General features: G+C 40.3%; 1 long non-coding RNA gene across 1 annotated transcript in view; it reads right to left on the bottom strand.

Annotated features, from left to right (window-relative positions):
- The window catches only part of LOC103181988, a 51,403-nt gene extending 26,468 nt beyond the window's left edge, over positions 1 to 24,935 (bottom strand). The window contains exons 1-3 of the long non-coding RNA XR_488267.2: positions 24,489 to 24,935; positions 22,022 to 22,054; positions 17,711 to 17,777 (exon numbers count right to left, since the gene is read on the bottom strand). This is a non-coding gene — a long non-coding RNA (uncharacterized LOC103181988). The remainder of the gene's footprint in view (positions 1 to 17,710; positions 17,778 to 22,021; positions 22,055 to 24,488) is intronic.
- Positions 24,936 to 25,994: the final 1,059 nt, after the last annotated feature.

Genomic DNA, 25,994 nt, shown 5'->3' with positions numbered 1-25,994 from the left:
ACTGAGTTAAGACGGAGTTTGGAAGAAATGTTTTCACCACAGATTGGTTGGCGTCAGTGGCGACTGCAGCAACATTTCAGACCTCAAGCCCACACAGCTTCCTCCAACAATCCACAGGTTTTAAGAAACCCAAGCTTGCATTTACCCAATCAATACCTAACCCTAACCCGATTGATCTCATCTTCTGTCTTCCATGTGAGCAATGGCTTTTTGGGGGGTTCAGCTGGGTGTCTGACACATGCGGAAACCCATCACCATGCTTAAGACTATCCAAACCAAGCTGAGATTTTCATGCATCCCACCTACACATGGAAATTCCAGAGATAAATTGCTGGAATGGAATGCGCAATGGCTAGTCATCTAGATTTTCTTCAAGTTAGAAAGTATGCAAGGATAGGGCACCCTGCCACCACACACATACACCCTCTCGCTCTCACACACATACACCCTCTCGCTCTCACACACATACACCCTCTTGCTCTCACACACACAAAAGCTGGAGAATGAAATGTCTTAAACCAAATGTCCTGCTCTTGCACAGCAAGTTGAGCACTTGAACTCGCGGTCCGCAGTTTCCCTTTAAGGCTGATTTAAGACTGTTGACCTATATTCGAGAGTCCATATTGACGGTCAGTGCCTGTCAATGGGAATTAGGCAGATGAAGGGCTCAGCCACCATCAGCGTTTCCACATGAGTGGTTTCAGCAAGGAAACGCCGGCACAGACTGAAAGCATCTTCCAGAGACTGGGCACTTCACTGGGCAGCCCCCAACCCACCGTCCCGGGCTCCTCACTCTCACATTCAAAAGAGCAGACTAGACATTTGCGATCAGCAACTGAATTCACCTCCTCAATAGCTCTATAATTCAACTTTAGTGCAGAAATGCATTCATCTATCTTTAGCCATTCGAACAGACATCCTTCTCTCTCTCTCTCTATCTCTGTCTATATATATACACACACATTATACAAATTATATATATATCAAAGGATTATTATATTAAAAAGTATGTCAAACCAATTTTAACTGCTCTGCTTTCTCCAAGCCCCTCCCCATAAGACATTATTCAATGTGAAAAAGTTTTGCAGAAAACTCCCATCAAAAAGTGTCTCTCTTTTCTATTCACCAGTAACTTTGACCTTGTCTTGTGGGCTACTTTATACGCACAAACACACACACACACACTCATAAATAAATATATATATTATATATATATATACTCCCACATCCCTCCAAACTTGCAAAACTCTAATGACTTATTGACTCACACAGAAAGGAGGAACCCACCCAAGTATTAGCTTGGGACTGAAATGGTTTGGGTTGCCAGGGTGGCAGGTATTTAGCGGCTAAAAATCCCTCGGAACATTCGCCACTTAATCCACAATGTCAACAGAAAGTGAGTAAAAAAAGTGACCCCCCCCCCACCCCACCACCCCTAACCCACCCTTCATAACACAGGCCAGCTCCCCCCCACCGCCCCACTGCCCCGAATCCCACTCACACCATCCACACTGTAGAACCATGCCAACATCCACTTTGACACCAATTCCCCTTTAATATAAGTGACTTATTATATTATATTATACTTAGCCTCCTAGAGCAGATAAGACGCTTTCGAAACTTAATATATTGTTTAAAAAGATTATTATTTCAATTAAGGATGCGTGTACGTGTGTATGTGTACGTCTCCCTTGAATTCTTCTTTCTTCTTCACCTCTTTTTTTTCTTCATCACTCTCTCTCTTTCTCTCCATCCCTCTCTCGGCGTTTTCCATCCACAGGGTTGAAATTCAAAGCCGTTCTTACATTCGGTTGTCTAGCTTTATGAAGGTATAACACACTCATACAGCTAGAAAACCAAAGAGAAAAACTGGCCTCTTGATAAAGCTTCTCAAATCGCCCCCACACACAGTCTTCGTGGAGAGAAATAGTGTTGTGTGTGTGTGTGTGTGCGCGTAGTAAATATTTCTTGTGATTTAAAGTTTTTCTTGAAAAGAAGCTACCAATTTGATTCACATCAATCCAGTCCAATTGTGCAAAACTAATTGAATTCAATTTGATTTTTTTAAAAAAATGTATAAACCTTCTGGGTTTCAGTCAGAAGTTTGGTGCAATGTAACTTATTTTAATTTTTTTTTAAATTTTTTAAAAAAAAATTTAAAAAATAAATCTATATCATTTTAACTTTAAAAAAAAAACTTTAGGTGCTTTTCAATGGGATGGAATAATCGCGATGCCCAAATTCACCCGCAATTTTTACTTTTTTTTATTTCCCCAGTCACAACAACATCACCGAAAGCGAATTAATCTGTCACAATAGAAGTTGACCACGGATCTAAGAGCAATTCTTAAAACATCACAAAAAGTCGAGAGAGAAATGCTGCAACTTATTGTCTTTCAGTCAATAAAGTCGGGATTACATATATATATATAAAATATATATAAAATATATATATGTAGATATATAAAATCTATAATTCTATCTATCACACACACACACACACACACACTACACTCACAGTTCATTCTCAAACACACGAAACGTTTTCGAAAAAGCAAATAACTTTAACACACAGATGGATCGTTACAGACCCCCGGCCAGACGATGTATAGTACATTTTTTCCCTTCAATTGTACATCAACACAGCTCTTGAATGAAAACCCCTTATATATACATATATATGTATACAATCAACAAGTCGTACAGCAAGCAGGCTACACACAGATGTTTTTTCTTAGCAATAATAAGTCCAGCCTTTACCCAATTCTCAACAGAGAGAGGCAACAAATCCTCTCCTCACTCCGGCCCCTTTGCCTTTGCAATTAAAAAACTCTTTTTTTTTTTGGTTGCATTAAATAGAAAGAGACCATAGGCTGCTATGGCAACAACTTACAATAAGGATTCCATTCAAAAATTCTCCTTCCTCCCTCCCAAAAAGATATCAGGAAGTTTTGCGTGGCTGCAAAACTTTTGAGAGCCACACACAACACTTCTTTTCTCAAACTTTTTCCCCCCACTGTTAAGAAGAGTATTTTAGACCGAGAGTACCTGCAGGAAGTCTTGATCACATGCCATCATCCCAGACTGACTACCATGGTCTTAAAGGATTGGGGCAGGTTACCATTAGCATGTGCAGAGCAGACTCAATGGTATCTGGTCCTTCCCCTCTGGGTCTAAGGTCAATCGACCCAATGGGATGATGATGTCACCATCATTTGACATGCGTATTGATACACAGCAATGAGCTCAGCTCTCCCCCACCCCACCGCACCCCTCCAACCCACACGCACACACACACACACACAGTCACTACACCCTGCTGGAAACTTGATTAAAGTCTGCCTCCGCGTTATTCGCTTCTTCTGCCTCAAATGCACAGGCAATCTATTTTACAAAATACTCTGTGAGCGCTTTGAGACGTCTCAACGACACGATAAGCCGCTATTGTATCGGATGCAAGGATTATTATTATTATTATTATTATCATGATTAAATACTTCCCAGGAATTCGCATTGCAAGTTGACTTATTTTTTTCTTTTTCTTTTAATAAGTAAAAGTGTTCTGGTAAGCACAATCGCTAGATGTCCTGGGAATATTTGGATTATTAATGCCTTCCTAATGCTAATTGGTGTAATGAATTCATTCTATTTGCCAAATGGTGTAGAAGGTGCCTTTGGGTTGTCTTTATATACATTTCCCACCTTGTGCCCAGTCCAGAATCTATAGGGAGCAAGGCAGGAACTTCTCGCAATTAATCCCAACCATTCTTATTCAGAAAAGAATAGTTGTGCAAAGTACAGACTGTAGCGGTTGTGAACATCTGAACAATTGTGAGCAGTTGTGAGGAAGCAGTGGCGACATGAGAGACTTTGCAAAGAATTCTCTTCCATTTCAATCCCCTGCAAATGTTGGCCAAATGTTTTAAAATGCTATTTCTGGAGACAAGAAAAGCATTTGGCCACTTCCCTTGTAATGGAAATGCGCAAATTGGTACAAAGACGCTTTTAAAAAATATATAAATAACTCCTGCCAATGGACAACGTGTTTGCAAAAAATAGGCAATCTAAAATATCCCACACTGGTCCCCACAACAGCACTCCTTTCATCCTATCCTGTGAAGAATATTAAAATCCCTGCATTTGATGTAGCACCTTTCACGTCAGGAGGACATCTTGAAGCACTTCACAGGATTTTACTGTAAGGTGTGATGACTGTGCAATTAGCAGACACACATAAGAATGCTTATAAATAAGACAATGATTTCAGATGCTGAAATCAACTGTTGGATGGATAAACTCACTGGTAGATCAGGAGAATGAAAAGATGATCAGTTTTTAAAAAAAGGATAGAAAATCGAACTGTACCAATAAACTACTACACCAATTAAGTCAGTGTTTGCCATAGCCTGCAATAACTGGAAGACATTTGATGTACGCCTTATAATTTGAAACATTTCAATGTGCTTCGCATAATAGTTTATTTGAATTGTAGATACTTTTGTTATAGAGGCAGCTAAACTGTCCCCAAAACAGCAATGATCAATAATAATTTTCTTTGTTTAGTGGTTTTGTCTACTCATTTTGCACAAGTTATAATATTATTCCTGGCATTTGATATAGCGCTTTTCACGTCTTCTAGACATCTCAAAGCGCTTCACAGAACAGACGGTAAAGTGAATTGACTGTATATTTGTGGGCGAAATTAGCATAATTAAGGAATGTAAAAACAGTAACCGTTCAGTTGGCAAGGGCCGATTTGTTGGGCATGAAACTTCACGAGTTTTTTTTGTTAAAGAAGAGGAACGATCCATCGCTATTCACCCCGTTGCCATGATTGAGTGTGGTTTTAGTTCAGTAGATGACACTCTCACCGCTGGGTCAGAAGGTTGTCAATACAAGGCCCCACATCAGTACTTCAACTCCTCAACCTAGTCTGACACTCCAGTGCAGTGCTGGGGGAGCATCCCATTGTCAGGTGCTGTCTTTCACATAAGACCTTAAAACCTTTCTGCCTATCTTCAAGTGGATTGCATTATATTATTATATTATTCAATAAGAGAAGGCAGATTCTCCCAGTGATTGCTGGCCGACAATCTTCCAGATTAATTGGTCATTCACTTTACGGCCATTTGTGGGACTTTGTCAATGCAAGTGTTTGCTCATATATTTTAAAAAAACAGTCACTCCACTTCACAGCAATTAGTATAAAGTGATTTGACTCGAAAGGATCTATGAAAGATTCATGTTCTTTCTTTCTATATGATGTGTAAATGGTTTTAATTGGGTCAACTTGCACTGTGTACATAACAACGAAAATAGCCGATCACAAATTGTAGAGATATCTTCTTATTCTCTCTCTGGTGAGCAATGATTAAATGGAATGAGTAGAATGAAGAGAGGACAAAAAAAAAGGAGTACTGATAGCATTGAGGGTCGCCACGTGAATATGGCTTGAGTTCTCAGCCTTGGATTACATTGGAAACGTTTGATGAGCAAAGAGCCTTAAATTATGAAAAAGAAATGAACCGAATATGATGAGACAGAGAGGCACCAGTGGGGGGGAAAGAAAAGAGGAAAAAAAATACCACTTTGAATTTCAAAATTCCGGTACATTCACTCAAAAGGAGTCAGTCTCGTCCCAAACGAGACAGTTGGAAATTCTTTTTGAGTTTGGATCCCAACGACTCAGAATGTGAACTGAACTTTTCGACCTGTTCCTTACATCTCTAACCCCCTTCACAACGTTACACCGTAAGAGGTCCTCGCAAAGTACAGAGGGCAGAAATCACTTGTATCCTGAGAAAGAATGATCGATTCTCCAATGAAAAAGCTAATCATCTTTCTAATATTCAGTATATATATACATTATGTACATATAAACACTCCCTCCCGTTTCTGAGACTTAATTTCTCAACCCTCTGTTCACCCAATACTGTATGTGTTTCTTGAGAACAAACACATGAAATGTCTCTCTCACATAACACAGGGTTTCCCTCTGACCCCTTGTGATGATGTACGCGAACAGACATTATATTATTCACAATAATAATCCTTGCATTTTTCTTCAAGAGCCGTTGGAAAGGATATTCGCTTCCTACAGTGCTCGCCCAATGATTATAACTTCAGTTTTCAGTGAAATAACATCAATACAGCGAATCTTCAAATGACTACGAGCCAATAACAACGAAAATGTTGTAATTAAATTGCACCCAACGATCAGACTGCGTGCTTAAGCTTCCCAAATACAAAGCAGGATTGGGATTTTCTTTTTAAATGAACTCTTACTTGGTATTTCCTTCCCCAAACGCAATTATTTGGTCACATTTTACGCCGCAGTGACATTCATTCAAACACACGTACAAAGTAAGTGCAAAGGCTTTTTTCTCTCTCTCACACACACACCCACACACACACTCTCTCTCTCTTTCTCTCTCTCTCTCTCTCTCTCTCACACACACATACACATACACACACAAACATGTGTTTATCACAGAAGCACAAACCCCACCGCTAATGCATGTGCCCTTCCTCATTCATTCATTCACTCACTCACTCACTCACTCACTCACTCACTCACTCACTCACTCACTCACTCACTCACTCACTCACTCACTCACTCACTCACCCACTCACTCACTCATTCACTCACTCACTCACTCACTCACTCATTCACTCACTCACGACAGCCACACACCACACCTCCATCCCCTCTGAACATCGCTCCCTGTGTGCAGAGCTGTGGTCAGACCTTTTGTGCTATGTTTGTGGTAACGTGAAGCAGAAAATATGCATCATGTTGTCCAAACCTGAAGATTAAAGAACTTTGTAACATTTGAATTTAGTTTCCAGCTCTGCTCTTATAGGTCCACCGACATTTAGCATTCTATGTACTCTACATCAGTTTCCCACGATGTACAACTCTTTCTTTGGGTATTAATTATTACAATGTTAAATATCTCTCCAGATGTATGTGGCCACAATGATGCATCTCTCCCTCGCTCTCTAAATCTACAATAAACGTCACAATAAAAGCAGTTTTATGTCTGAGTGTATAATATATAAATAAAACCACAGCAATCTCTCTCTTTCTGCAATGCATTTATATTTTACAATAGAAACGGATGCAATCCACCTGGCAAATTCGAAGTGTGAAAAGAAGTTTGCGAATCGATTGGTCTGTGTTTGCAGGGATATCACTGACTGCCCCTAATTATTAGTTTATATCCGTTTTACAACAGAAACTTAGTTACACGGAAAAAAAAGAAGCACTACAATTCAGCATCTGGATTGAGATTCTCCAGTGAATATGTTGCAAACAGAATAATAAAAGTCCTTGCATTTGATATAGGCCATTTTTCAAGTCTCAAAGTGCTTTCCCAGTAATTATTGTGAAAGCGTAGACTGTATATTTGTAGGGAAATGCAGATTTGCACAGAACAGTACCCCCTCAAACAGCAATGAAGCGAATGACCAACTGAACTGAGAGGGTTTGTTGGACGGGACACAGGGAAATCCTAAGCATTAAGTACAATAGTTTAGAATAGTCAGTGTTTGGAAAATACGAGACAGTTATCTGGTTCGTTAAATTTCTCCATCAATTGGAACCAGACTTTCTAAATATCAGCACCTGGATTGGGTATACATGAAACTGGAATCGGATCCACACACCCAATATAGTTGCAGGCGAGAATAGATCAATAGTAAGTCAGTGGTCTATTGTTTACACATTCGCTGTGTGGAGAATTTATATATATATATATATATATAGAGAGAGAGAGAGAGAGAGAGAGAAATAACAGTGAGCCAATCAGAGCCAGACTTGGAACTCCATCAGGATGAAGCTATACTAATATTTGAAAAGATTTTCATCTTTTGTTTTTAGAAAATCAGTATTTTTGATTCATTTTGAGATATTCCAGGGAAGAGGAGGGGGGGGGGGGGGGAGGTGGGTGGTGGGGGCTTGTGGGGGGGGGGGTAGTAAATAAATACGTTGGAATGGTGTCTTGAAATAGGCAGGTTAGCGATGGGGTGGTGGGGAGGGAATGTGAAATGTGTAGAAATACGAAGGATGGACTATTTTAAGGGGTAAGGTTTTTTTTTGCTTCCCACCCCCCCACCCCCAACCACCACCACCCCTTCCCTGGTCGAATTAAGGGAAGCCTGGCTCCAGTGAGGAAACACGAAGCACAAGATTGAACTGGAATTAATTTCGGATTACAGTTTGCAACTCTCTCTTTCTCTCTTAGTATATTCCTTACCGACTCACCGTTAGAGACATGAATTGTAGACGAGTACAGCCTTCACATATATATATATATATATATTTAGCTACGATAACACTAATGTTTAGAATAATATCTATCATATATAAAAAAAAGTTATGGTGCAGCTTTCAAAACACGGGGTGTAAATATATATATATATATTTATGCACGGACAAAAACACACCGTACACATGGGAAAACTCAGCTCCAGAGATGAAAAAGTATTTGCTGTGGTATTTGTGCTTATCTGAAACAATGCACTTTACAAATGCACTTTGCAAGTGCAAATACAAATGCACACACACACACACACATATACAGTGTGTGTGTGCATTTGCAAAGGAGTTAGTGGGAATCTCACCTGGAACAGGTACCTGCTTGAGGTTGTGTTTCTTTACCCTCATTGCACTGTGGCGGCTAAGGAAGTCTGAGAAGGGAAAATAAAACGTGGAGGTGTGGTGTGGCCTGTGTTGGGGTGGGGGGGGGGGGGGGGGGGGGGGGTGCAAAAAGTAAAGTGGGAGGAGAAAAATATGAAGGGAAAAAAAAGGGAGAGAGAAACATATTCTCAATAGACGTGAATTTACCTGTGTAGCAAAGGACAAATGATAGTGTGGTTATCTTGGGTGAATTATATGAACACGATTTGTCTGCATGGCATCAGAGCCTAAAGTGTCATTTTGTCTTGTAATTTTATACCCTATTTTGATGAATGTTTATGGAGCTTTCTCCCGATTACATATACATTTCAGCTTTACTGACCCATCCTGCAACAACAAAAAAACATGTACTGTTCTTTTTCTGTGTGGGCTGCTATTGTAACATAGTCTGATTCTATCCTAAATTTAAGATATCCTGAATTTACATTAAAAAAAAACACAAGGCCCATTCCCATTTCACGACACCTTTACTGGAGAGAGAAAGTAACGTCCAGAAACAAGCGTTAACGTGTTAAGATATGTTTTATTTTAGAAATATCCTCGAAATCTCCCTTTGTCACCATATCCTTCTTCCCTTGGGCTTGGTAAATGATGAGTCACATCAGAGTGAGTACTGTAAACGCTTTTAAACCATGTGCATTTTGATACTGCACAATTCTTACAATTAAATACGATTCTTTTCCCCTAAAATGAAATTACTTTCTCTCTCTCTCTCTCTCTCTCTCTACCTCACCCAACCCTTGTGCATTCACAGGATTCAAAATCCTAGGGCAAAATTTAGGCAAAAACAGGTTAGCAACTCCCTGTCCCTTTACAGTAAACGGAATCATCCACTCGTTTTAATTTTATTACATTAAAAAAATAGTCTTACTGAGAGGTGCAACTCGCACGAAATGACACCATTTGGAAATGGGAAGCATTTTAAACCGTAAACAACAGGATTGAGGCTTTTTTTTTTTGGTGTGTGTGTGGGCGGTGGGGGGTGTGGGGGGTCTGTTACCCTTCATTATTATATATTTAAGTTAAAAAAAGTAAAACAAGTTTTATAAACCTCAGTTACTACTAATAATTCCGACAAAATGCGAATTCAGTATCTGGTAAAGTGTACGCTATCTCAGATAGGGAAAGGGTTTCGCTGCATTTCACAGAGTATTTCACTTCCAGCAGAGGGGGGGGGGGCAATCATTTAAAATTATTTTGTAAGCACTTTCATTTATATAATCAAAAAGAGGTCAGGTTACCCTGTAAGCCTGGTTATATAACATAGACCAGATTTTCAAGCCCTGGTTATATAGTTCAGTGCAGCCCAAACTACTGTTGTGAATGCATTTTATTACAGAATTGTATTACATGATATTTTCATGCAAAACCCAACACATTTTGAGCAATTTCCCCATATAAAGCTTCCCCTCAACTTCTCATCGTTATGTATAGGGGCAGAGGAAATAATTCATATGCTTTAATCCATGTATGGATGCATATTATATGGATTCAATATACACAGCGAGAAAAATCTGTATTTTTCAGCAAAATGGCTATCTCGTTCGACTGAGAATAAAAAAAAGTTGTGATTGTGTGTTAGGGAGCTTATTCGCTGCCATTTCTATTGAATTTATGCCATCGCAATGCACCTTATAAAGTAGATGTGTCCCTGTAAATACACCTTGCTAGTGTTTGCAAAAAAAAAATAGTTGCTTGCAATCTGGTTTCCCAGTTGAGATATTGGGATGTTGTCTCTCTTTTAAATCAATTCTGCTATTGATAGACCTGGATTTGTAGGAGGACAGAACACAGTAATTCCGCTTGTTCTGGTCCATTTCTGATCCGAGATAAATCCACATGTTTAATAAGCATCAGAGACCTCGAGAGAAGTAGCACTTCATCAAACACGTTGCAACATTTTTTTTTTGGCCCTGCAATCGCCATGAACATTTATACAACTCGGTGACTTATAGTCGCACATAACTCGTGAGTGTGTGTTTTAAGGCCAGACATCGACCATCCGAGGGAGCGAAATATTGACTGTACAACGTAAATGGAAATCGTCAAAAGGATTGGAGTTTTCGTTCAGAATTGACAGAAAAATAATGTTAAAAAACGCACACACACACACACACACACACACACACACAAGGAAGCAATATTTTTCTGACTGGCAAACAATTCCTTCCTTCGCTGGGAGTTACTCTTTCCAAGTGTGAAGAAAAATCAACCTTCAATTTCTCGAAAGAGGTAACAAAATCCGACATAAATAAAGCCAATAATATCTAAACCCAGAATGCTTTGGCTATTCGAAGCCTGGCTCACAGTAAACGTTGGGGGGGGGTATGGGTTTCTGTCGCGTTTCTTTACAAAATGTCAAGGAAATAAAATATATTTTTGTGAGACAAAAAGATTTCAACATTTAGAGAGTAGAGAGGCGAAGGGCAAAACTCAGAAAAAGACACCGCATTAGCTCATCTTTTGGCTTCCAATGCAGTGACTCCACCCCCCACCACCACCCACCGAGGATAAAAAGAACATTATCTAATGGTATTTACACATTATTTCTTCCTTTTTAATTTAGGCAAAGTGACTAAACGAAAACAGGAATGGATAGCCAGAACGAATTCAAAGTTGCACAGTGTTATTAATAGAGGGAGTCAACACAGCTTCACATATTTGTTTGCAAGACAATAATCTGCTGTTGCCCCAAACTCTCGATTTGCTGTTGAAGTTGGAAATGAGCACATTGTTTCCGAGGTTTACAATCAGTAAATGAATGAATTAATTAAAGTCCTTGACTATTATACACATGGGAAAGGTAAAAGCTATCAGGCATTTGTTTAGCTTTATAGTTAAACCAAATAATTAAAAAAAAACTCCTCATATAGACTAAACACAGAGTTCGTGCGAGAGAAACTTGCAATCTCACACAGTGTGCAATCTCATTTGGTGACCACAAATGGATAAATATTTGTTAGACGTACATACCTGTGCAGGTTTTACAGCCTCAGTCATTATACAGTAAATTGCATTTCTGCACCTGAGGAGATTTGTGCCTCTCACACACTCACCTGTGTTTCATTCAATATGTCTTCTTACTACTCTACCTCACTGGCCATAAATGTTCTCGTCCATCTGTCTCTATTTTCTAAATGGTTCTCTAGTCGTTGCTTCTCTGAACTTCCCTCTCCTGTTCCTCACAATTTCTAACCTCACTTTTCTTGGCCTTCCCTTCCTTCAAATCTACAGCTTTTCAACCTCCAAAATAAGCCTCACCTAAAACGGTCTCTTCTTCTCTTCTATTCTTTGCAACCCTTCACGTCCATTTTCACAACAACTTTTTTTTAAAAAAAACTGTTAAATAACCATCTAATGATGGGGCCACACGAATGACATCTCCTCCCCCCCCCCCCAAATCCTTTCATAACTATTGATGATTCACAGTATATGCTTTTGAACTACCAAGACGTTTTGCACCATTTATTGAGGGTTTTAATCTGATATTTCTCGCCTAGTTTTCTTGCCTATCTGACGCAATGGCCATTAAGGAAGGGGTGGGTGGGATTTTTTCCTGTTGTTCTCAATTAAAAGTTATTTAGCTGGAGGGGGGGGGGCAAATATCCAATCCATACCTACAATGGAAGGAATAGTATTTTGTGACAATAGGACGTCAGTATCTCAACACCATGTATGTAATAAAATGAGTCGTTTCAGCTTTACCTGTTTGACTTGGTTCTCTTCAGCAATATATCTGGTTAGTGGGGCTCATATTGGGATATTTTACAGCCATTTGTGTTTTGTGGGACATTGCCCTGTGTTAAGTTTACAGCAAAATCGGTTCCAAAAAAAAACCGAGTAGTGTGTATAGGGGGATGTGTGTGTATTTAATGATCTGCCAAATGAAACATTATATAGCCATATAAAGCAGTCTTGAAGATGACACGATTGCCCCCACTGTATGTATTCATTCAGTACAGATAACTGCAATGGGCATGTAGGAAGAACATGGACCAGATTGGACAAAGGTAGTCACCATTGGGAGAATCGATTGTGTTACTGCGTTGAAGTTAGTGGGAATAGATAGAAAAAGTTAAAAGACTGAACACGAAATCCCAGTGTTCATTTGACACAACAGAATCGAAAACTGCCTGAAATTCTCCCACCCCCACCCCCTCCTCAAACAAAATATTCAAACAAATTAAAGATAAGTTTTCCCCCAACACCTCTTTTTTTCTAAATAAGCAGAGTTCTCTCACTCAGCACCTAAACCCCACCTTAGGTAATATTATTTCAAGTTTAAAGCAAATCCGAGCACACGGGAATTAAACGACCCTCCCCAAAATGCCTTTTTATTTATTCCCTTTCACGTGGATTTGCAAGAAAGAAGAAAGAAAAAAAAAAGTCCGCTTATTTTTCGAATGAATTTCACTGAATGGGCTTCAGGAATTTTCAGGCGATACTAAAACCGGGTGTTGTGTGTGTGGGGGAGAGATTTAAGTGGGTTCTATTCTAATCCATGGACCAAACCCTGATCGAGATATAATTCTGATAGACACACACACACACACACACACACACACACACACAATTTGTGCAGACAAATTAAAGCACACCACTTTTATTTATGTATATATATATATATTAAAAAAACATTCATCGGGTAGGATTTTTTTTTTAAAATTGCGTCAACGTGTTGCCTTAAAAATACAATTATAACTACAGACCAAATCCATTCAGCACTGCTTCCTACGAATTTATTTAAAGCTTGGTTGTTGTACAATCGAAGCCCAGTTCGGAACTAATTGCACCCACCACCCCCTTCCCACCCCTTAAGGATTAAATATCTATGTATAGAACATCTGATACTTAGTACTGAACAGTAACCTCATGTTTAATACAGTGCTGTATTAAACATAAATAATAATATATGCGCGGTCTATGAATACTGTGCAGGCATCGTAATAAATGTTGGTTCTCTGTTTCATTCAAACACACATACATAACCACACATAGAGCTTTAACCTCGAGTTCCAGGGAATACAAACAGCTTTGTGTGCCTTTTGCAATGCACAATGAATACGGAAATGTCCCTTCCTTTTTATATATATATATGACCGGAGAGACGAGACGAGCCAATTCAGGTTTCATTTAACTGTGGCCAAAAGTTTCCTCATTGACTGCCCGTCTTCTCTCTCTCTCTCTCTCTCTCTCTCTCTCTTTCTCTTCCTGTGGTCTTTCTTTCGATAGATTTACAACACGGGCCAACTCTAAACCAAACGTGTTAAGATTCCCTATAAGCCACCCTTTCAGATAATAAAAAGCGAACCCTAATCTACTTGCAGAGGGTTCTGGATTTTTTTTTAAAAAAAAAGCCTGAGTGATATTGCGGGGGTTTGAACATCTAATAAAATGCATCCAAAAAAAATCAGACTGTTTTCCTCCACGTTTCAGTGTGTTTTGCACCCAATAAAAACACTACTGTATCTGTTATTGACCGTTCATATAGATATATAAAACGCATAAATATACAAATCACACATCTTGTGAACAAGGGTGTTTGTATATATTTTTTAAAAAAAACAAATACTACTATTTCGATAGGCGTGAAAATGATCTGACATAACGCACACATAAACGTGAATGCTGTGTACACGAGTCTTTTACACCACATTCCCTCTCGCCACCCACTCCCACAAAACTTTGCACACACACACACACACACACACACACACACAGGTTCACCAGTTACCAAATACTTTCCAGACGCACATAACACACCAGTTACCAAATTTAACAGAGAGCGGGTGGTACCGAAGCCGTCTATATTTTGGAGATAGTATAGAACGCTTTGTTTGCATTGCAGTGGCAGGATGGGGGGGTGGGGGGGGGGGGGGGGGGAACACGAGTAATACATATCTGAGAGGCGAGATTCACTGGATATTGTTTTTAATCAGCAGGCAATTAAAATGCTGTGGTTTAGTTGGGCCGAACTGTTTATTGGGCGCCATTCTCTTACACCAGAGCTCATTCTGCCTCACAGAACCTTCCCCAATCTTACACAAATAACAACAATATTAACTGTGAAATCCAAATAAACTCATCTCGTCGTGTAATGATGTAACATAAAGGGAAAATGCACCGTGTAAAATAGCTGACGAGTCCCATTAGGAAGTTTTAGGCCCGACAATACAATAATAATAATAATAATAATAATAACCCCTGCAGTTGATATAGCGCCTCATCACATCTTCGAGACGTCTCAAGGCGCTTCACAGAATATACTGTAAATGAATTGACTGTAGGGCATATGCGTTTGTGGGCGAAACGGAAACAGTGGCGGCCAATTGCGTGGTGGACTGAGTGATTAATTTGTTTTTACTGCAATATGTAGAGTCAATTCCACACCCATGTATATAAAGGGATGCAGCAGATGAACTGATAGACAGATGGATAGATTGGATAGATATTTAGATAGACACGAATGGGTAGATATCCCCAAGTCCAGCGCTGGTCAGCAGATCCAATCGCAGCCATTAACTCAATTTGGCTCTAAAAACAAGACCAACCGAATGTGGTACCATTAAAAGACCCATTTAAGGGAATTTTCATTTCAGAAGCTTTTCAACACGAGTCTACACACACACACATATATATAATATATATATGTATAACGGTCACGGCATGAAAAACACACCTTACTGTGTTTCCTGCCGAATGTATTGCTGTAGTTTGTGCTTCTCTTCAGATGTCAAACATCGTCTTTTTTAAAACAAAAATGTATATTTTTTAGCTGCACCCACCAACCAACCAGCTTCACCATAAACTCGTATATTTCTATATCCCAAGCTTCCCGGCCCTGTAGGGGATGCGTCTACAATTCTGGGGGAGGCAGTTCGGAAAAGGAACAGTGAGATAGCTTCAGCGATTGGAATTTAAACGTGGAGCTTTCTTATTCCAGCTCTGTGCAGTTTATATCAAAATTCATTGTGAACTCGCCAACACTATGCTTATTCTTCCCCCCAAATCCAGACAGATGATAACAAGGGGGTTGGGGGGGGGGGAAGAGATGGCCATTTTGGAAACTAGCTGTTTGGAAACTAGATATTAATAATAATACGTGATAAATAAAACCCCAACCCTAATTGAAACAGCGTTGTTACATAGGGAGCTGATGGCCTCCAGAGGAATCACTCACCTGCAGTCACTAAACAGCGAGAGCACCTGACAAATAGTCACAACTCACCTCGGGTCGTTTTTGCTCAAAGTTACACGCCCACGAACAGCAAACACGCCCTCAGATTGTGGGGTTTACCTCTCATTGCTACTCTGCAACGTACATAGTGTGCGTTTCATGTCCATGTGTGTAGGTTCGCCTGCACCTGTGTCTATGACGCACACCTACATGAATGCGTTTACTTATTATTATATATTAATGAATCCGGATCAATGTGTGCGTTTACATGTGCACCACGTGTGTACCATGCATAACGTGTACCCACGATATATATGGTGCATTCATTCCGTACATCCATGTGTGTACATGTGCAGTTTACATGTACACCCATGCACTCATATTGCCACACGTATCTTCGTGTCACCTCGGCTGTGTTCGGTGTGGGTGGATCCTGTGTGGTGGTGGGTGTCTGCACGCTGTGTGCCCTGTGGTGGCTGCATGTGTAAACCACGGAAGGGTTTTTTTATTAAACACGTGCAGATCTTCGGAGGAAATGCGAACGTATTTGGAGCCAACTGAAGCTGCTATTAAGCGCATTTTAAACGAGACAGTTTAGCTGTACCCGCGGCCGTGCTGTATTGGAAACTCTTCTACACCCACACACCCCCACACACACCCCCACACACACACACACACATGCATACACCATACCTAGTCCACCTTCGGATACCTGAAACTTAAGATAGCCGTGTTCTTCTATCCTCCCGGTGTCTGCCCTCAATGCAGAGTCCATTTCCCACTCCACACCGACAGTAACTGCCCGTCACGATTCATCACTCTCTCGTGGTTTAAATCTCTCAGACACTGCACTCCAACCTTGCACCTCAACGAGTCTCCTTTATCTGTACACACACACACGTACAGACACACACACACACACGCATGGTCTTAATCCAGATCCACCCACTGGGAAAGGGGAGGGAGGACAGAGATAGGGGGGGGGGGACATCCAGCTTATTTTGCAGATGTCATTTGTTGCATTTCAGTAAAATAAGGAACCCTGCTGATCCCAGGCTGACATCTGTCACTGCTGACTGTACAAGTAAAGAACTCCCTTCCAGAGTGATCTGTGTCCATCTCACGCTCGATTATTCTCGGTATCAATGCACCAAGTTTCACTCACACGAAGGCAGCAGAATGGGAACGGGTTTGGGTAGCTGTAGGGGTGGGGGTTCCAGGAGGAGAGGGGTGGGGGGGGTGGGGGGAAAGAGAAAGGAGGTGACACCCAACGCTACAGGTGTGTTCCAGGTTACAAGATTGCACCCCTCCACCATCACTCCACAGGTGTCGTGTTTGCAGTCCATAGTCGCCCTTATTTAAACGTATGGATACTAAATAAGAATAGTTTCCGTTTTATCAAATCAAATGTAGATCTGTTTGGACCAGGCATGAAAAACATCAGCCATCTTTCCAAAAAAAAAACCCAACTCAACCTGAGGAGTGGGGAGGGGAAGGGTCCATAGGTTGGATAAACGCTTCTTAAAATATTTAAGGTGTAATATCTCTGGTGCTTAAGGAAAGCTGGAGATCAGGAGCCTGATACCTGTCAGTTGCTTCTGAGGGTAATTTTCGCCCAATTAAAAGTGATCGATAATGAAGTATTGGAAACAATCGCTGAGCAAAACTACTCAACAAGAGAAACATTTACAGGAAACACAATAGTCCAAATAGCTTCACCATATAATCCATGAGGCTCATTCACCCAAATGTTAAATCACGTGTTACTAATCTAGATAGAGAAAACTACTTGACTTCATTTTTTTATATATATATAAAAATGCACAAGCTACCTGTGAAAATTGACTTAAGGGCACAGGGTTTTTCTTCCTGGGTCTTTCGGGCCTGTGTATGGAGAATCTGTAACAGAATAAAAATGAGGATTTTGTTTTACCCCTGTGTTGACTTTTTGCATCAGTTAGTACAGACCCATCGCCTCTAGGTTATAAGGAACAACATAGGGGTTGGAGAGTGTGGGTTGTGCTTGGATTCAACTCAACTTGCGATGGATCTGAGACCAATGGCCCAAAATCGCTCCCTTCAGAGCAATGTTTTTTCTCTGTAATCTAAGATCCGTCTAATTACGAAGCGTTTTTTTGTAGTTGGCTGGAAGGCAAGGCGAGGTCTAACATTCTTTTGGAGAAACAGCGCCATACGTTATTGTTTATTTATATATATATATTTATACAAGTAAATGCTTAGGCACAACAGCAAAGATTATTTTAGATACATCTCAGAGAAAGAAAGCTAGTCTTCCAAACAATTTCCAAATCTCCTTACTCCATGTTTCTCCTGCTGTCTACACACACACACACACACACACACCAATATTGGGTCATATTCAATGTGAATACACTTTTAATAGGATTTCACCACCTCCCGGAGATGTGGTGCTGAATGTATGCATTATAACTATAACCCACTGAGCATAAAACTCACTCATGAATTATCAGGTCAGATCCCTGGCGGGATGAAATGCCCCACTTATAACTTCAGAATAGATTTGTCACTGATACAATACTGGTAACTAACTGCTTAATGCCCCAGTTTCAGTGCACAGTTTGCATCGATTTCTAAGAACATAAATTTAAAAAATGAATTGGATACGCATCTGAAGAGGAACAGTTCAAAAAGTAGGAGTGAAGAGGAGGGAATTGGGATTAGAGTGTACAGAACCAATGGAGGAACTATCGCCATCATCGTGTCGATGCTCAGAATATCTGCCTCCTGTGCTGCCATTTCTCGGATTCCACCCAGTTTTTGTATTGAGTGGACACAAAAAACGAAGCGGAAACTGGGAAAGAGTGTTAAGGTACTGCTGACAAGAATGTTTGAACATTCCCAACTGACGCATCTTTTACATCTTATTGAAAAGCCAATTTCGACATTTGTCTGTTTCATTACATTAAATTTAACAGCAGATAGCAGTTGCACGTGTACTTAGTTTCATAAGCACCAATCTCTCTCTCTCTCTTCCTTGAACCAGTCCTAGTTCCAATCCCACTGTAAAAACCACATCCGATTCATTTCTCAACAACCCCGTACTCGGACAGGTGACCTCACAACTATGTACCTATTCAAGCTGGACTGCTCTACCCAACAGGGTTTGGGCTGGCAAAGTTGAGGACGTGTCCACACCTCTAAGTCTCAACAAAGAGCCAGACAGGCTGGTCTACCATCAACACTGCCTTGGATTACTGCTGAGCCCAAGTACCAGTTCTGATTACATTGTTCAAAATGGTATTTTACAACTTGCAAGCCACTTTAGCCAGGCTTCCGAGACACAAGTTTGTGTTTGTACACATCATCATGATCACCACCTTAAAGACAAGCTCTGTACCCATGTCATACAGATCTACATTAACTAAAGGTTTAACAGTAAATTCCCCTCAAAAGCCAACCTAAGTCATCGTGCAATCTTCCCACTACTGTACTTTACAGGCAGACGAGGTTTCTTAGAAAATATTTTGTTAAATGTTTTTTTTTCTGATTCCTAGTCACTTCATTCCGCATCAGATACACAGCAAAATATACTTGAAACGCTTTACGTTAGTTTATTGCAGCCTGTACTAGCTGGGAATTTATTAGACAATAAACCTATTGAATTATCTTTGTTGCCTTTTCAGATTGGATCTTGCAAGAGCTCCACTAGAAATTATTCCGCATAATAGTAAGTGTGTTAGAGCACACTACAGCCTTCATTGATAGGGATCTGCTTTTTTAATTTATGTATTTATTTATTTATTTATAATAAAGGTGATGTGTTGTAAGAGTTTAAGATCATTTATTATTTCCCTTGCATTGTTGGTGCTCCGATGTGAATGCTTAATTGGTACATATTAACTTTGTAACAACGAGGCTAAATAAATACAAGCACAATTGTCAGCTAATAATGTACATAGTGAGCACAGATATATATAGACAGTCTGTGTATAGATTTGATAATATGTGTATAGATTGCTTAGTATGTAAATAGGGTAGATGGTATTTGTAGCGGTTAGATGGTATGTGTATTTGTTAGACGGTATGTGTACAGGTTAGACAGTGTATAATTATAATGTATATACATGTCTATAATCTGTACATATTAATTCATACAGAATGTTCTAACTATCTATCCAACACGCATGCACATGTATGTATGTGTGTTTGTGTATATGTGTGTGATAGAGTTAGATTAAAATAGGATAGACAGTTAGCTAGCTAGCTAGATAGATAGCTAGATAGATAGATGTAGAATTTTACAATTACCGTCCAGCATTGTACAACAGACTGCATAGACAATATCTATTGTTTTATAGAGTGTGTAGGAAGCCAGAAACCAACTCCAATGCAAATCACAACTGCTACTTTAATTTCTTTTTTTTTATTTAAAGAAATCTGGATTCTACCGCGGCATAGGGGTTTGGCGTATAAAACCTCGCTGACTTCGATTCGAGTCATTTGCTACCAAGTGCAAGTGGTAAAAATGGCAACTGGAGATTGTAGAAATTCTCCAAAACCCTAGCTGAGTGGCTGGCGCCTGCCTCTCATCGGCCGACTACAAACAACAGGACCTGGTAGGTATCAGAGACTCATGCCCATCCACCATCGCCATCAGCACCACCAGGCGGTTTAGTAATCAATTCTATATTTTTTTGAGAAAAAAACTAAGACGGTGCTCGGAGACGCTTTCTGTGGGTGTCTTGGTTTGGTTTGGTTTGGTTTGATTTGGCGAGTAGCGCAATGTTACTAAATGGTTAATACAATCCAATCCAATGATATATTTGAAAACATATATGAATTCTTATGTACCAATTATAGACAGCAATGCACNTTTTTTTTATAGACACGGGACATTTTATGGACAATGTTCACTGCCATCCGTGACAAGTCACTTTATATGCACCGTGGGCTTCTGGAAGTGTAAAAAAACTTCATAGAACTGTAAAAGGGAGTCTTCTGACAGTCTATAAAAAGGGATAATGTATGGATGATGGTAACGCGATGGCTCAAAAATGCTCAATTTCTTACCGAAGTAACTGTACCGAGGGCAGAGATCGAGGGCAGAAAAAAAGGGTGGATTTTTTGGGGAAAAAAAAATGCACATTTTTAAAAAGTTCTCAATAGAAGCCGGAAATGGGGAAACGGTTCACGTGGCCGTCGTTGTGGAAATCGAGCTGTTTTAACCTAAAACATCTATCCTGCGCCCAAACTCCTAAGGATAGCACCAACAGGCAATGAACCCACAGCAAAATTTCAAACCGAGCCCATCAAGGCTCACGTTGGACATACACATCTCTCGATAGCTCCAGTGAGCTAAACACACACACACATACACACACACACGGTGCAAAACCGTACAGACATAACATATCTCTCCACATTAATCTACGTGTGCAATGCAGGAATATTTTGCGCTGTTGAGACGCCAGCCACATTTCTATTTATAACCCACACTAAACTGTAAACCCATGTCGTGTTAATCAAAAATATGATCAGTCGCTCTTTCCCCCCTCTCTTTCTCTGACCTGAGGCGCACATACTTACAGTAGTCTGCATTTATAACGAATAAAATCACACACACACACACACATAGAGGAGAGAGAAAGAAAGAGAGAGGGATTGAATGAGAAAACCTTAAAAATGTGGGCAGACTAGAAGAATCGGAGTCGACATTTCTAGCCAATTTGGGATGAATTTAGAGTTTTCTCTTCTAGAAAAGGCGGAGGTGTTTTTTTTTTTGTGTGGACGTTTTAGATTCTTAGAAAATGCCAAGGTTTAATGGCAAGTTGTTGCGCGTGTTATTCGGATAACAATGTACCTGTATTGTCTGAAAGTCATCTATTCCTTTTTTGTATAGATAGGTAGAGGTTTAGGTCGAATTTTGCCCCCCAACTCACTCACCATTGAAAGCAGTTTCCCGTGTTGTAGTTACATCTCTGAATACCTCCTTACATTTGCTTTGTGAATGAGGGATAATGCACCATCATGTGAAAGTCAGATGGATGCCAATCATTCACACTGGCGTGGACAGGGTTAAATCGTGCTATGATGTAACATTTTCTCGCTAATATTACACAATCTATATAACAGATAGGTATAGATATAAAAATAAGATTTACCTTCAATAAACAGCCTTCCATTTCCGTAAATATCTGGAAAAAAATGTTGGGACAATTTTCAATCAGAACTGGAGACAAATACAACCCTGAACACGCTTTTACAGGACGGTAGAAACACACTAAATAATGAGCCTCTATCCGTTATATACACAGCGCTGAGACCGACTGTAACTCCATAAAACTGAAACTCATGGAACTGATCGATACTGTACGATAGATGTTCAAGAAATCACTGTCATTTACACAATAAAATGCAACTTAGTCAAAGCACAGAAACCCATAGACATCAAAATAGCTGCAATACGTTTGCAGTAATCACAAAAAAGATTTACATGTACAAATTCTAAAATGATATATATCATATTTTTACATATGAAAATATATAAAGCATTTCGGCTGTGATGTTTTGTAGGATTATTTCCCGAGGGCCTTATTCGACTGCAATGAAATCTACAACATTTTAAGCGAAGAAAAGTGTCAGATCTCCCAAGTCAATTTTGTACCTGTTTCAGACACCTGAAGTTTTGTGGAGAATTATTCGCATTTGATCTGCTTGCTGCAGAATAGACTGAGCGACCTAACCGGAGAGGGAGAGGGTGAGAAGAGGAGAGGGAGTGGGAATGAGTGGGAGACAGAGAAGAGAGAGGAGGGGAAGAGATAGGAAGGTAGAGAGAATGAGGGAGGGGAAGAGAGAAAAAGGGAGGGGAAGAGATGGGAGAAATGGAGGAGGGGGGAGGAGGAGGAGGGGGAGAGAGAGGGGGAGGGGAGTGGGGGTGGGGGGTGAAAGGAGTAGGGAAGAGAAAGAGAGAGCGATAGAGAGAGAGAGAGAGGGGATGTTCTAGGGAAGCAAAGGATCACAAAAAGGCACATGGAGACAGAGAATGTAACACCTCAAGCTAAAGCCTCGCACCCATTACCACATTATTTCCCACTGTTTGGGTTAGGCTTCCGGAGGCAAATGGTACAACTCAAAGGCAAACCAAATATTCCCTTTATTTTAGGCGAATTGCAGTTAATCTGCTTTGCGCATCATCTTGCCCTGGACCACTGGCCAAAATGTCCCACCTTTGCGCCCGCCCCCAAAAAACTTCAATTCCGATTTCAGCCCCAAAATGTATTTACAGAGAAATGTCTTTAGCACATAACTCACAACTAAAAGAAAGCGTAGATTTATAGAGTCTAAAGGCTGATTATCAAATGAGACTATATGTATTACATATATATATATATATGTATATGTATATAACATCTCAAACTAAAGCCTCGCACCCATATCACACCATTGCCCACTATTTCGGCAAGTATTTCGACAGACTGTATACCCAACACGCTGACAGGAGCACATTTAGGAGAATGTAAACAGTATCATCAAATTTCACATTCAATATTATAAGTTGCCTTTACACTTGACTTTCAATTGTATATCCCTTTATTTTGTGCCACATCCCTAGTACTAGCGGATATGTAAATAATAAACAGTAATATCTATTGATTTGCACAGGGTAATGTACCTCAGGGTGGGGGGTGGGGGTGGAATAAATACTTTGATTACATTTCCAGTGGAAATCTTTAGCAATTTGGCTTCACAGAGTAACACATCTGTATCCAACACCCATTCAATTTGCTATGTTATCCATAATACTAATTTGAACCACAGAAGCACCATCATAACCTGCATTGAAACTGATTTGGAGCCATTCAAGTCACCGGTTAGATACCCTAAAAAAAATTGTCGGATTGTTTGACTAAAAAAGCTGCTTTAACAGAGGCGATGTGGAGAGTCGGTGGCAGCTGGAGACGAAACGGCAATGATAAGGCGATTGGAAATGATTCGGGGGCAGTCCGACAGCTTCCAATAATCAATAGAGAAAAGTTTTTTTAGGCGTTTGATTAATTACCTGGTCACTGGATCCTTTAGCTGCTCAGTCGGAGGCTAAGTAGGCCCACAGACTGAGCCAGAGAGAGAGAGAGAGAGAGCCTCCACTGAGGCTTCTCACTCTCTGGGTAACTGTGTACAGTGCACATCTCGCTCTCTCTCATGTCTTCTGTACACAAACGGGGTGTTTTTACAGTATTATATAATTATATTGCAGGAATAACCAGGGCCTTGCTGTCAATACTCTTGGTTTACAAGGAGAGAGAGAGGGAGTTAATATACCCACAACAGGAAGGTATGCACCAGAGAGAAGCCTTTCATTGAGTCAACCGATGGCTGAATGCATTTGGTCCAGACTCTGTTACACTAACACATGCACCTTTAAAATACGCGTTTATCTACACTTAGACTGCACGTTAATAATGTGTTATAATGTTATTTATTAATTTTAAATAAAAACCCAGAGAAACATTAAGTTCACCAAACGCATCTCTCTATATATTATACATAGATATAAACGTGCACTCACTCACACACTCACACACACACATACGTTCGCTGTATATTCGCAATCCATTGCATTTTTCTTACCTTTTTGCGTATGTTCTTTTTTTTAAAATTCCACCACAGTTTTAAGATCGGAGGAGAAACAGCAAAGCAGAAAAGCCGCAAAATCGCGAAAAAAAAATAAACGAGGCGACGCTGAAACGTGGTGTGACTTTAACACGGGTTGGACTCAAACCCACATCTTGACTTGAAAAACCATTTATATCTACTTGCATATATATTTTTTCTCTCTCTCTCTCTCTCTCCCTCTCCTTTTTTTTTCCCCCCCAAAAAAACCCCGATGGACAAACGCCATTCTAACTAACATCTTTCTCGGTTGATGATCCAAGCACGGAATTGCAAACGGTAGTGCGGAATACAAATAGGGACACCTCTTTTGAAAACTTGATCAACCCATCTCCTTCTGCCTCTCTTTCCCTCTTGACTACAAATGACAGACTGAGTCAGAATACTTAATTTCACACGTTACCTCCAGAGAGAGAGAGAGAGAGAGTGTGTGTGTGTGTGTGTGTGTGTGTGTGTGAGAGAGAGAGAGAGACAGAGAGAGAGAGAGAGAGGGGGGGCTTTTTTTTTTGTCTTGCCTCTTACAAGCAAGTGACCTCGAAATATTGAACCCAATAAAACAAGTCAAAATCAAGTTCAACAACAAGCCGAGAGAAATTATCATAATAATATGTCTAGGGAGAACAGAGGCTTGTCAAACAGTTAAGTCTAGCGTCACGGCAGCGCGGAATCCAATCCCGAGAAACATTTTCCCATGAACTGATAATTATTAAGACAACGGAATGTGTCAAAACAGCCAACGTTCGGGGGCCGAATAACTTTCGCTCATGTTTCGTGAGTACTGTAGATTTTTTTTTTATTTTGGATAGAACACACGTTTTGTACATTTGCACAGAGTCAACTTTAGATGTGTGTGTGTGTGGGGCGGGGGTGGGGGTGGGGGGGGGGGGGGGGGGGGGGTGGGGGGTGGGGGGTGGTGGGGTGGGGGGGTAAGAGGTGGGGGAGATTATATCAATTTCAAAGACAGGACGAGGCAGGCAATAATTAAACGAGTGAATTAGCAAACTTTTTTTCCCCCAATGCTTCCCCCCCCCCCCCCCTCTCTCTCTCTCTCACTCTCTTACGTTTCTTAATTGCACGCGCACACATGTACAATATATATGTATATCCACACACAGAACAGCAGACGCACATATAACATATACCGTGTGTATAAGACGTGTTATATACAGCATATACATAAATATTTGCGTGTGTGTGTTTTTGTGTCTTTAAATGCAAAGATAATGTTATCAGTGTAACGCTTTCTTGTGTCCATTGACAGGTTTACCCCCCCCCCCCACCCCAAAAAAAAAAAAAAAATTGCCAATGAAAAAAAAGTGTGTGAATAGGGTAACGTTACTTACAAATGATGGGTCTGTCCACTTACAATGCTGAACTCGTAAATTCCGGTCCTTGAATAACCAAACGTTGAGACGGTATTTTTTGGGGGGAGTGGTGGGGGGGGGGGGGGGGGTTGGAGTGGTG

Source organism: Callorhinchus milii, unplaced genomic scaffold (genome assembly GCF_018977255.1).
Source record: "Callorhinchus milii isolate IMCB2004 unplaced genomic scaffold, IMCB_Cmil_1.0 Scaffold21, whole genome shotgun sequence".
Taxonomy (NCBI): Eukaryota; Metazoa; Chordata; class Chondrichthyes; order Chimaeriformes; family Callorhinchidae; genus Callorhinchus; species Callorhinchus milii.
Note: the sequence above shows the minus strand (reverse complement) of the source record. Positions and strands in the feature narration are given on the sequence as shown.